The sequence below is a fragment of the Camarhynchus parvulus genome, chromosome 13 (assembly GCF_901933205.1).
Source record: "Camarhynchus parvulus chromosome 13, STF_HiC, whole genome shotgun sequence".
Taxonomy (NCBI): domain Eukaryota; kingdom Metazoa; phylum Chordata; class Aves; order Passeriformes; family Thraupidae; genus Camarhynchus; species Camarhynchus parvulus.
The window spans coordinates 4571971-4585868 of record NC_044583.1 but is presented as its reverse complement, the minus strand read 5'-3'; the positions used below and the strand labels follow the sequence as shown (position 1 = coordinate 4585868).

The following is a 13898-nucleotide window of genomic DNA, read 5'->3' as shown; positions in this document are numbered from 1 at the left end:
ATATTTCAGATGCAAAGCTTTGCAAAGGGTTTTGTTGTTTTGGGGTTTTTTTTCCAGCTTCTTGCCAATTTAGTATCAAATTAATAGTAGGATGCATTATAAGTTAGAGACTTGTCTTCCTAAGATATTTGATGCTTTTGAAATTCTCTGCTCAATATTTTCTTAGTTTAATGTTGTATTAAAAATATTAATGTCAGAAATAAAAAGGAAAAAATGGTCTCTGTAGAACCTCTGAGGTGTCAGTTCAGGATTTTGCTGTGTGATCTATTTAGGGCTTCGGGGAAAAATGAAACTATTGAAAGGCTTCTCTTTAAGCTGTCAGCTCTCTCTTGTGCAGTAACTACTCACTGAGGATGAATACACACTGATGCTGAATATTGATACATCCTTCTTTCACTAAAAGCCCTTACTTAGACAGTTTTTTAACAGATCTTAAGGAATGAATATGGGGACTTGTTCAGAGCACAAGTTACGAGGTATCATGAGCCATTCTTATTGAAGAAAGTTTTTACAAAATTTATGTTATCCAGCTCTTTTCTCTTGTTCCTTCTTTCTTTCCAGCCCTGTTCTGACCTGCTTATGAAATGCTCAGTAGGATAACGATGCTTCTGGAGATTATTCCTGTGTGTAGCCTCAGCCTATTTCATTTTACATATAGCCTTTCTATACATATAAAAAGAAGCAAAGTTTGCTGTCCAACAGAAATCGTCATATAATATAATATATCTCATTTGCCCAAAGAAATTGCAAACATAATTTGGGTTACTGAAATGTGAGAGCTGAATACAAACTTGAGTATTCTTAAAGGCATTTGGGTCTGATGTGTTAGTCCATTTTCATCTCTTCATGTTGAAAGTGGAAATAATTGGAATAATCCCGAGGTTGCTATTACCTGATTTATAGCTGCCAAGAAATTGTGTCCAACTGAGTAGATTCCTACAATTTCCAGCACATTCTACTGTTGAGTTTTCAGTGATGTAGTGTTGATTGACATATTACTGTCCATCTCAGGCTGTCAGTTGTCTTCAAAACACATCCATGCTGGGATAGATGGAGACAAAGCAGTGCTGGTGTCTCATTAATCAGCAGTTCAGAGCCAGGCTGCTGAAAGCCAGAGGAAAAGCAGGACATGATATATTGAGGTTGCTGTGTTTGTCATCATCCCCTCTTCATTCACCAACGGGATTAGAGCAGAAAGGATTCATGGCCCAGCTGTTCCCTGAGGATTTTCAACTCTGAGAGCTGACCCTGAGCACTGCACACTTAAATATTTCACTCAAAAAAAAAAATACCTCTCTTAAACAGTTAAGCAGTTTTCATGGAAAAGTAGCAAGTTTGCTTTCATGAAGGATTTGCTGTGACATGGATCAAAACATTATCCTTAATGAAAATTTAGGCAGGGGAGACATGGCTGTCTGCTTATCCACATAAAGCTTTTCTCCCTCTCACTCTACTACACTTAAAAGATATTTTTACTCCTGCCTTACTGTGATCAGCCAGCTGTGTGGCCCATGAGTGGTGTCTGGCATCTGGGGTGGATTTTCTTGTGGTGGCTCTCTGGTTTTTGGGAGCTGGGCTGTGAGTCCCAGCTGTTCAAGTGTCAAACAGTCTCTGGGTTCTCCCAAACATGGCTTGCAAAGCAGCCCCCAAGTCCTGTCCCCCTCGCTTGCCATCCTCAGTTCCACAGTGCCTCTTCAAAGGTGTCCTGCATTCTGGAGCTAGGGAGCCATCATTTTGACCAAAAAAAATATCTAAGTTTATTGCTTTTTTCTTGACCCCACTGTATCTTTAGTTTCTATTTGTAGTTTTTAACAGTCCAGTGCAAAGCAGTTTGATCAGACTCAGCATCAATAGACTGTATCCTGCTTTTAAAGTGCTGTAAAACAAGATACCATCAAAATAGCTGCGAGAAAAGGCTTAGAGATTTCTTTTTAAGTGTTCTGGCTTGATTAGGGTAGATTGAACTACATGAGCTAATAGTTAATTGTTCATATATTTGAAAAGTATAAACACTTCTAACATTTCAGTATATTTTTACATGAACCCATATGAAGATTAATTTCTTCTCTAATTAAAAAATTTCAGATGAGTATTTTTTTAGGTAGCTGTTGGAAGACTAAAGTTGTTCAAGAGTTTGAAAAATAACTAAGATTCACAATTCATCTAGACCATATATGTTTTAGTTTTTGTTCAAATAGTTTTTCATAGCATTGAACAACTGAGCCAAAGAACCACAATGCATCAAGGTGCAGTCCCTGTTCTGAAGAGAATTAGTAGGGATAATAACTTTGGTGTCTAAGAAGTAAATATAAGGATGCAATTGTGATTAAAACCATTATTTTTAATTAAAAACTAAATCAGTTTTTAGTGGAGAATATTACTAGGTTGCTAGGCTGTGATTTTAGGTGAGAAGCAATACTAAGAGGACAATTATCCAAAAGCACAAATTAACAACAACAAAAATATGTTTAGGAATAGCATTTTTTGCCTGGATCATGATGGTTTATTGATTTTGAAAGTGGTGCTGCTTCAAATACTGTGATTTTCCAATTGTTAGGAATCATAAGGCATTGCTGAGTTTCTTGTGGAAGGAGCTCCTCAAGGATAGCACTGAAGCTATTTTTGTAACTTCAGCATGTACAAACACAAACCCCTAAATGTCCCAGAAGATGCTGATTCTCCTAAAAATAGAGACACATTAGTACAGATGAGAGAACTGACTTTTTGTTTAAACCACTGGGAATTCCAGAGAGTAGAACTGAGTCCCTGAGGTAGCATGCTGCCATCCACCTTTCAGCACAGTTTAACTGTAAGCTGTTCTGACTGCTTTCCATTCCATAAAGCAAGGCAAAATGTGTGTCTGCTGGGTTGCAGACCACTTATCTCTCAAACTAAGAGGAATTAGCATTATAGCATCCAGTCCTACAATGGAAGATAGTGTGCTCAGAATGAAGTAGTTCTATAAAAAAAGGGTGTTTCTCTTCCCCTTCCATATTTTATTTTCAAATTGCAGAATCCCTTGCATTTGGACCATAAAGGCATTACTGTAAGTAGAAAGCCATGAATATTTGTTGTTGAAAAGTGAATTAATTTGTTCAAATGTTTGCAGATTCTGATTAATCCTTACATTTTTTAAGAGTAGTTTTATAGCAGTGCAGGAAAAACAGTAGCAATGTGCCTTTTCTTGTTTCAGAAGCAATTGAAAAGAGGCTTAAGACAGAAAATCACTGCATAGAGTTTGCAAGGATTCTGAAATGAAGGTTAGCATTGCTCCTATGTGGCGTTGCTAACAGCTGAACCAGGGTGGGGGGAGTAGAGTGACACAGATTTTTAGATACAATTCATCTTTTTATTGGCTTTGGAATAGGGGTGAAACTGCTTTTTTGTTCCTGTCTCCCTTGGATCATTATTAATTGATTCTTTATCATGAAACCAATCCATATATATCTTCAGCGTGTCCTATGAATGTTTGAAACTTTTTTTTTTTCAAAATAAGTCAGAAATATTGATTTAGAATGGTGAAAGCCTGCCATATTTAGAGAACAGGGCATCAAAGTCAAGGTCACCCTATTTGTGAAGGCTGAATGGACACTGGCTGATTTTTCATTGGAATATTTTGTTATATATTCCATAACAATTTTGATTGCTTGTATGCTGAGAAAAAATGTAAATTAAAATCACTCAGACCCACCCTTAATTATAAACAGTACTTCATATACTTAATCAAAAGTGTTAATTAGCAATGAAATATCACTCAGCAGACTTTTTGGATACACTGAAATGTCTCCTAAATTTGTTATTATTTCCATTCCACATTAAAGGTTTTTTTTTTTTAAAACAATTAAAACAATGCTTATTACAATCTAATTATATCCCCATTCCTTTTAATCTTTCAATCTTCCATACACAAAGAATCTGCTCACTAAATTTGTCATCTTTGACCAGTATTTGTGTTTCTAGTTACCATGAAATTCCTAAGATCCTCATTAATGGATTTAAAAGCTTTGACTGCATTAAAATTTTAAAGTATGAGATGCTTTGTAAAGGGAAATATTTATTCAGCAGAACTGGGAGGATTTAAAATGTGTGCCTTCCATTGAAGACTGCATCTATTTACTCAACTTTTATAGTTAGTTTCCCCTACTTATTAAGGATTTTTGTCAGAAAATCTGATATTAAACACTGCAGTTTTAAAAATTCCTAGCAAGTTGTATATAATGTTTCTGATTTCTGAAGTGAGCATTCCCATTGATACTAAAAGGGAGATTTAATAAAGTTATTTGCAGAATATGTCCCCAGATCTTAATTATTTATTTGCTGTATTTTAATGCTTGAGATAAAAACGTAATGAAATGTGAGGAGGGATGTCACTCAAAAGTGAATAAATGACAGTGAAGTGAAAAGGAAAATGTCAGTTCTCATCAGTATTGCTTCTGAATTTTTGTCCTGTGACTAAAGATTATGGGTTTATTAAAGATGAACTTCCACAGGGCTACTGCTACTGATCCCTTACTTGAATTAGGTAACTTGAGCCCAGCCTAGGAAATGATTACAGTTGGTAAGTGGTTTCCTTCATGGTGAGAAGCAGGTGAGCATGCTGGAGAACCCGCATACAAGTTTTGGCAGATTTGTACCCTGAGGAGCCAGGCTGTGTCACTAAACTGCAGGAGAGCTTTTCCAGTGAGTGACACTGTTAAAAAGGATTTTTGCAGAAACTTCCTGAGTGCTTACAGCCGTTATTAGCACAAATTGGATATGCACTGTGCCTGATTAAGCATATTCCCACATATGTGTTTACCCTGAAAGCCAGAGCTGTCCCCAGGTTCTCTTTGCTGGATTGTGATCTGTGAGATCTCACAGAGTCAAACTGCATCAAGCCTTGGGGACCATTCTGGTGTCCCCTTGGCAGCTGCTGGTGGCACACCAGTGGAACCTGCTGGAAATCCTCTGCAGCCTGAGCCCAGCAGGATTGTCCTGGTGCTGAGCAGGGCAAAGGGCTGCACTCTGCTCAGGTTCACAGCTCTGAACAAATGGGCAGTAGCTAAAGGAAAGCCTAATTAACATGGTTCTAACATGCTCCTTGAGAGGTGGTGGCAGTTGAGCTATACACAAGGGACAGTGGCACCATACCCCACTGAAATTATGGGAAACAGACAGAGTGGGGAAACCTAAATTCTGATTTTATTTGAACACTGAGGATCAATAATGCTGGCCTTCAGGGCAGTCTCATACTCTGGTACCTTTCCCCTGGAACTTTTCTAAGAAAAGTGAAAACCTGGGTAGAAAAATCTCTTTGATATCTGTTAGTTGTGCTTAGAGATACTATGAGCTACTAATATGTTCTCAGCATTGCAAAGAAAGAGTTAATTACACAAAACTTTACATTATTAATGTACAAAATGTAATGTAATTACACAAAGTTATCTTTTAGATGTCCCTTGCATAGACCATAGATTTTCTTCATTATTATCATTATTATTATTACTACCACTACTATTATTTGTTATTGGAAATTCCTTTTTAACTGATCTTTGTTTCTGCTTTTCCTTGTTTTGTTGGATTTTTTAAACTAAAGCAAATATCCTGACAATACATAGCTCTGCACTTTTTTGCTTGACGTGAATCAGTGAATGGAGTTTATTAATTCAATATACTGATTGTCCTGGTCACACAATCCCTATTGGAGCTGGGGCAGAGTGGTCTCCAGATTTCTGGGCTTCATCTCCCACTCCCTTACCTTGTGTTTCCCTTCCGAAATTCTCCTGGCAAACAGTCCCAGTGGAAGAAGTAACAACCTGCCTGCCCCAGGATGGCTTAAAAACTGTCAAATATAGATGCAAGGCAATCAAATTAAAAGTCTCATTGGTGCTTCTGATGGCTTCTACAGAGAAATGGAAAATAAATGTTCTGCCCAGCAGCAGAAAGACTTAAGTATTCGTTCCAGAGAATTAAGGACACTTCTGGTGAGGCGAGGGGAGGAGCAGAGCCATCAGTTGCCTGGTAGTAAATATGTTTAATGTAAAGCAAGCCGAGCTTAAAGAGCTCGTTTGTCTTCCAAATTTCTTCCAAGTGCAGATTAAATACTCTTGGCTTTCTTGGGGGTGAGATGGAGAAGATGAGCTCCCTTGTAGATCAAAATCACTTTCACAGATTTATTTAGTGTTTCAATATCAAAGCAACTGGCTAGATCTGAAGGATTAGGATGATTCTTCCTTTGCCACGTAAACAGATAAAAAAAGGAGCAGAAAGATAACTGTTTTATGCATGCAGGACTTAAAGCAGTTCATTTGTGAACACAACATTTTTATTTCTGTAGCTTTTATTAGTTATTTGTGCAGTTGGTAGATATAAAAATTGGAAAATGGTATGATATTCGTGAGGCTTATGTATATTGACAAGGGATACAGAATGGTGCCTTGCACTTTAGAATTAAAGGGATGTTTATAAAGTATATTTTATGTACTGAAATATTCATCCTGGATCCTATATCTGCCAAACAACTCAGCATACACAAACACTCACATAACTCAGAATACATTGCTTATCTATTTTAATTTGTTTTGCATACATTGCCCATGTGGTGGAATACTGCTCCTAGGTCATGAGCATTATTTCATACTTTATATTTGTTTATATTCAAACTCCATAAATTCTAGCCTTAACAGACACATGAGATATATTTATTTTAATATTCAAATACCCATTATTTTTGGCCACTTGTAATCATATTTTAATGTCATGAAGATTTAGGACTGCTGCAAGCCAGAAGGCATAAAACATTTAGTGCATTGCTACTATTTTTCATTCCAAACTATTCCACAAAACTTCATAAAAACTTCTGGTTTCTTCTCTGGCACTTTCTTTGGGTTTTTCTTTTGGACAATTGGAATGCTGGAACTCTCAAATCCAAACCCATGCAGTGTGCAGCCATTTAATGGAATCCATGTGATTAATACTTTAAGAAGATCAGCTGCAAAATATAATGCACATGTCTAAATAGTGTTTTTCATCCTGAAGGGATTCCAAAATTCTGTACCAAATTTGAGGGACAGAAGGTACTAATCTGCCACACAGTAAGAGAGGAAACTGCCTGCCTCTGTTAAGGCTCATATTTATTCTTCTGCTAGAGATAACCTGCACACTTACACGGGATCAGCATTTGCATACCTGAAAGTTAATTGCTAAATTATAAATTCTATGCAGGCATTAATATCTAATGAATAGCAAGCAATTATATTTTAATAGTGCCTGAGAAAACTGGGATTCCCTGCCCTGAGAATTATGAAATGTAAAGCTCTTAAACAGAAGGGATGGTAGATAATTCAGTTTAGGAGGAATGTCAGCAGGTCAACTGGTCCAAGCTCTCCTTCAGAGTGGGGTGGTTTTGAGGTCAGGCACCAGACTAAGGTTCATAGGTTTTAGGGCAGACTCCCTGCAATCCCCCTACAGGCTGTTACCCCTCAGTGCTGTGCATCTTCTGCAGTGGATTGAGCTGCTTAAGGAGTTTATAACATCTGCTTCTTCTCACTGCAGCTCCCTGCTTGTGTATCCTTGTGTGTGCACAAGTCCCACTCCCTCACATTACTGAATTCAAATTGAATTTGAAATACTGATGAAAACTACTATTAAGTAGCACTGACAGAAGGGGAGCAGTTCTGTTGGGTTACTGAATGCTAACTTGGCTTGCTGGGCATTTTGATTGACTTAAACTCCTCAATTTGGTAAAGTTTTTTTTGTACACTAAAGGAGTTACGGTCAAAAAATGCAATTAGCATTTCTTAAGATGATTTTTAACATTATTTTTATTTTTTATCTTATGTGGAGGTTCTCATCTAAGGAGGAAAGGAATTCATTCCTCCTCTATGCAATATGTGGAGGATTTGTGAAGTGAAAAAAGTAGTTTGAAGCTAATGACTGAACTGAGAATGTCCTCCTACAAAAATCCTAAATTACATTAAGTCTAGATTACATTGTAATTAGGTTAGCTATTCTTTCAAACATGAAGTCAGTGTTTTGCATGTTGCCCTTCAATTGACTGAATTTATACATCCTGTCTGATAGGTCACTTTATCATTATGCTGCCACAAAACTCTTTAAATAGACATTATTTTAGAGATAAATTCAGCTTGAGAAGGCTTCTTTCTCAGAAAGGATATTGCATATTACAAAGGATGATGCCAGTGCTTGTATGTGATATCAGAAACATTAATACAATAAAAGATTATGGTTTTGGTACTAGTTTTATGAATGCAATTTCACCTGGAATTATATTCTAAATGGATTTTGTTACAGTAAGATTAATTTGAAAGACCCAGCTATCTTAAATACAAATTTTTAGTGCATCTTTTATATATCTTTTTATTGGGTATATGAATAGGAGTTGGATATGAGTCTTGTTTGAAAAGAATACACTGTGTAACTCAAATGTGTTGGTAGGGTCAAATTTTAGCTCCTGCTCAAAATTTCACCAAATAACATGCTTGGCCTCTGGAAGGAGCTGTGTGGCTGGGCTGCAGCAGTTTCTTAACTTATATTTCACATAACTTCTTTGCTGATGCTGGTGCTCAGTTGAACTCACCCCTGATCCGGGTAAAGCCATGGTGTTGGGCTCTGTGCAGGAGGAGAGGTGTCTTTGTGCTGACATTAACAATTTTGGGGTGCAGAGAGAGCCCTGCGTGGCTGTCACAGAGCACTGGGACTTCAGCATTGCAGAGGCTCCTCAGTCTGGTGCTGACCTTCCCATAAGGCACTCTCCCTTCCTTCTGGAAACTGTCTGTGTATAACGAGCCCAAATTCTGGGCTCAGCTCAAGCTCTGTGTGTACTCAGCATTCTGAGCAGACATGGACATTTGGTTCTGTTTGGTTTCCCCAAGTCTCAGGACAGTGTAGCACAATCTGTCCCCCTGCCCAGCTGCTGGCAGCTTGGAGGGGTCACACCAAAATCTGGTGGCAGAGAGCTCTGTTGGCTGTGCACAAGAGGGAGACCTCGAGGGTGTCTCCCCCTGAGTCACAGGAGCTCCTTTGCTTGAGTCACTGAACATGAATTTGGGTAACATGGAAAGTTCTGGCAGCAATCCCTTGTTAACAGAGCTTTCTTGCACCCCTGGGGTTTCTTCAATCTCAAATTTTTGTGTCCTTTACTGCAACATGAGTTTCACTCTATTTTGTTTGTGTGTGTGTGTGTCTGTATCTTTCTTTTGTTCTTCTCCTTCAGAAAGATGCAAGTGACTGTACTTGAGACTTTTTTCCCTTTTGTGTGATCTTTACTTCTCTTCTAACAGTCACACATTTTTCTCCTATTTCTCTGTTTTCTTTGGAGAGTTGGGTGTTCCCCGAGTTCCTGCCCTTATGTGTAAAAGACTGGAATTGCAGGATAGATAATTCTGTTATGAAATACATATCCCAGGCAATTTAAGAAATCTTTCTTAAAATTCCTAATTATTTATCTACACAGGAGGTCTTGGAGTGGAGGATCTCAGGGCTCTTTAAAGATACTTTTTGACTGGTTTTGTTTTTTTTTTTTCAGCCAGTTCAATAAATACAATTGTAGCTGGGCCAGTCTGTAGTTCTAACTCAGGCATGTATTCATCTCCACAGCACATCTGCAAGTAGATATTTATTCTTTATTTCTTTGTTTGATGGGTACCTTAAAGAAATACTTAGGGTGTTGAGTAGTTTTAAACAAAATGTTTTCCCTAAAAAAAAAAATAAATAGCAAGGCAGCCAGCGAGAGCATGCTGGTAACAAACACCTGAGTGCCAGGGAGAGGCTCCTGCTGTGTCTGAGCCCTCTGTGGAAGCAGCAGCTCTGCTGTGCTACATGGCAGTGTCACTGGGCTCTGTGCTGCACTGAGAGCCTGGCTTCATTCTCAGCAATTTGTCAATCAGTGTCACTGCCCTGCCTCAGAGGCCTGGGCTGGTGCCTCTGCATGGCTCCAGCCTGTTCTGGAACTGTCAAAACTCACTCACAGGGGCCTCACCTCCCACTCAACCAACACTCTGGTTCACTGACATGTGTTTCATTCTGTGTTTGGGGTTTGAGTTGATTTCAGTTGACGTATTACTCTGTAGAAAATGACTTGTGCCTGTGCCTACCATAACACTGTGTCATTTTTATTTGTATGCCCTTTCTTTGGCTTTAACTAAGCCCTGAAGGCTTTGGAATTGAAGGATTAAAAAATAACAATAGCAAATAAAAAGCATGATTTTATTTTCAATGTTGCTAGGTACCTCATTCTGTGTACCTCATTTATTATTAGATAGCTGTAGGCATACCAGCAGCTCACCGAAGGAATGAACAGAAAATATGGAAACAGTGATTATCCTCTAAAATCCAAATTAAACAGGCTATTGTCATTACTGCTTTTATGTCATTTCTCTAAATTCTTTAGGTACCATCATATCCCAGACTACTTTTATTTGCTCCAGTTCTGTAGTTAACAGCTTTAATGAGAAGATGAGGATTGAAATGTAATTTAAATGTTCCCCTTGAAACTCGTGTGCATCCTGTGAGTGAGGAAACACAGTGTGTAGACCATACTCTTCACTGCAGGGCTTCTTCACCCACAGGAGCACCTGATCCAGCCCCAGCTGAAGTCACTGGAAAGGCTCCAGTGAGTGCCAGCAGGCTTTGGATCGGGGTGTGTGAAATGAGGTCATGTGGAAAGATAAACACGAGATATCACATTCCAGATGTAGCTGTGCCCATGTGCACTAAATGGGGAGAGCTGCTGGGAGCCCACTCTGCTGGGAGATGCTGTTTGGAGAATAAATGGCTGATGGCACAGCATCAGAAGGACTCAAAAGACACAAGCTCTTGATTTACTTCCATTTTTCCATGTACAAGCTGACCAGAGGCTAAAAGCATAATGCTTTTCTCTAAGTGGCTCTGAGATACCACTTAGATTTCTTTTTCCCTTCATCGCTCCTATTCTTTTTTGTTTCCTTTTCATTATACTAAGAGGCTACCTCTTCCATCAGAGTTTGGAAACTTAGAAAGGTTTCTCTGACTTCTCTGTCTCTGGCTGCCCTTTCCCTTCCTTTTTTTGGAGAAAGATTTGCCCCACCATAAGTGAGAGTTCTGATGATTCTGGCTGAAACCACGAATTTGTTGGGCAGACTTTAGTTTGGTTTCTTTTACTTAAATGCTTTAGTTTACTTAAAATGTTTGGTTTAGAGTTTAGAGTAGTTTATGCAATGGAAAATCTATATACGTGTGGGAAACTGGACATGTGTACTTGTATACATGAAGTTTGGGAATACCAGAGTAAAAAGGAAGTCTGTGCAGAATTTATCCAAAATTGGATTAGAATTCTTGGTGTGCTGCCTAGATACTGAAAATTAATTTGTTGAGTTCAGAAATGAACTAATCACCATACAGTTTAATCTCAGAATAATTTCACTGTAGATGAAAGCTGGGAGTATTCTCTTGTAAATATGTCTCCAGCACCCTCCATTTTTGAACCAAGCACAGTATCATGGTTTTTGCTTTCTGATATCTCTCATATGCTTGTCACAGATTCGTGATGCAACACTGGAAAATCTTTCTGAAATCTTTCTTGCTGTTTTAATTGTGAATTCATATGTATTTGTAGTAAAGTTCTCAGCTTCCAATTCCACAGGCAGGCTGGAGATGGAGAGGAGGGAGGCTGCATTAGTGTTTCACCTTCAGCAGCAGCTAGAAAAGTGTGACACTCGAACTGCTGTTGCCTGTACTCTGCCTGTTCTGTGAATAAATAGGTTGTCAATCTAGCACTTTAAACAAGCACTTTCTTCTTTTTTAACCTTGCTTCTTGACATTTTCCATTAAGCATACTGTAATGGAAAAGATGAGGAGAATTTCTCTGCACACCAGGAATAGCAACCTGTCTGCTTAGCACCAAGGGCCCTTTGCTGAGTGGTGACTGAGAGCTCCATCCCACACTGGATTGCTTCTTGAGATGAGATGCTGATAGCCCTTCCCTGTGTGACTCTGGGAGAATTCCCCAGGCAGGCAGGAGGCAGCACACTGCAGAGTGTGGCTGCAGAAAGCAGGCAGGCTCTGCCAAAGCAGGGAGAGCTGGGTGTGCTGCCTGCAGGGAGCCTGGCCAGCAAAGGCCATCTGTCCAGCTGTGCCACTGAGCCTGGGCTCTCAAGGCTCCTCAGACAGGCACTTTGTCACCCTGTCCACTCTCCAAACCCCTTGGTGGCCACCAAGCCCGTGAGATATGTGGAAATCCTGCGTGTGCAGATGTTCATCAGTAATAATTGCTGCTCACATGCATTGGTAGGAAGATTTAAACAGAGATAGGCAGTGCAATTCCTAAATATGAGCCTTTTTTAGAAGAAAACTGTTATTACTGCATCATAATGGAGCTCTGTTCTCTGGTTGGTCTAACAGACTAGAATGCTATATGGATACTTGCTTGAAGAAAGGCAAAACCAGAAATCCATAGATGCACACAGGCATGTACAGAGACATAACCATGCAAAACACCTAATAAGTTGTCCATTACTTAAAGCTGTTTCAAAGCTAATTCATCATTAACTAAATAGATCTTTTAAGGGAGACATTATTGTCCAAGCACTTAGATCTTATTGTAGTGTACTGCTGTTCCTTCCCTTCCTTCTGATATTTATGCTACTCAAACCCCAGCTCTGTCTTTGGAAGGCTGCAGTTAAATGAGCTCTGTGGAGGTAGCATCGTGTTTCCTAGCAACACCATGTCTGTGGCACTGATGCTGCCTTCCCTCTCTTCTCTAAACGCAAAGTCATGTCCATTAATCCCCAGCTGCACTTAAAACTTTTCAGGGATTTTGCTAGCTCCCCACTGTTCATGTTTTCATTTTGCTCAGATGCTGCAAGGCAAACTGCTTCAGTGATTTAATTCTTGTCAGTGCCTCAGTAGAAAACCAACCACATGGGTATATTCACAATTACTGTTTGGTTTTCACTTAAAACAAATAATTTGTCCTACACCGTGATGCCTCCCCTCAAACATTATCATTTTGGTCATTCAAACAACCTGACAAATGGAAGAGATAAACTAAATGTCTTGAAAATCTATTACCTGTGCTGCAAAAGTAACTGATTTTTTTTTTACGCTAAGATATATAGTGGCAAAATAACCCTAAATTTAAGTGAAAGAGACTTTTTAATACACAAAAACGTTGAAATGAAACTTGTAGGACTTGTTTCTGTCTGCCAACAGCTTTCTGTGTAACATGAACTGAATAGTCTCTGACCTCTTGTGATACCAGCTGTGAGTTCCAGGGGTATCACTTTGCTGTATGGGAAGCTCCTGCAGCATTGTGAGAATCAGTCTGGTGTCAGAGAAGCTGCTCTCTGACTTCACCTGGCTACAGCCAAGGCAGCTGGGAGGGGCAGGAGTAGACAAACTCAGAGCTGTGGCTTTCTGAACAGGTTTGTAAAAGCACAAACCTATGGTCAGGCAACACAGCCTTCCTCCTGCTCACAGAGGTGCTCTGAGAGGTTGGCTGCAGCCCTCAAATCTTCTGTCACCCCACCCACACCTGTACTTGTGTGGATTGGGTGTTGATGGATCTGGTTGTATATACCAAGGCTGCAGTTTGGTTTTCTTACCTTTTTTCATAATGAATATTCAGTAAGATACTGTAATGTCTCCTGAGACTCATTTACTTACAGGAGAAAGGAGTTGAGGTATTCTCTCACCTATGGACATTTGTTAGGACATGTAAGTAGCTTAGCTAATTAATATTTTTGTTCCTAATTTAGCTCTTGCTATACAATAAGTCATGTCATATTCGTAGTCAATTCAAAACACTCATCTTTGAGAGGGTATCTCTTCTAATATGTTTTTCAGAAAGTGTAAGATGTGACACCAAAAAATAAGCAAACTTAGTGTTAAATAAGTAGGTATTCTAAAATTACCATCAATGA

At 39.0% G+C, this 13898-nt stretch overlaps 1 protein-coding gene across 11 annotated transcripts in view; it reads left to right on the top strand.

Moving 5' to 3' along the window:
* The window catches only part of TENM2 (teneurin transmembrane protein 2), a 334262-nt gene that overhangs the window by 265315 nt on the left and 55049 nt on the right, over window positions 1–13898 (top strand). The gene's annotated exons all lie outside the window — the stretch shown is intronic.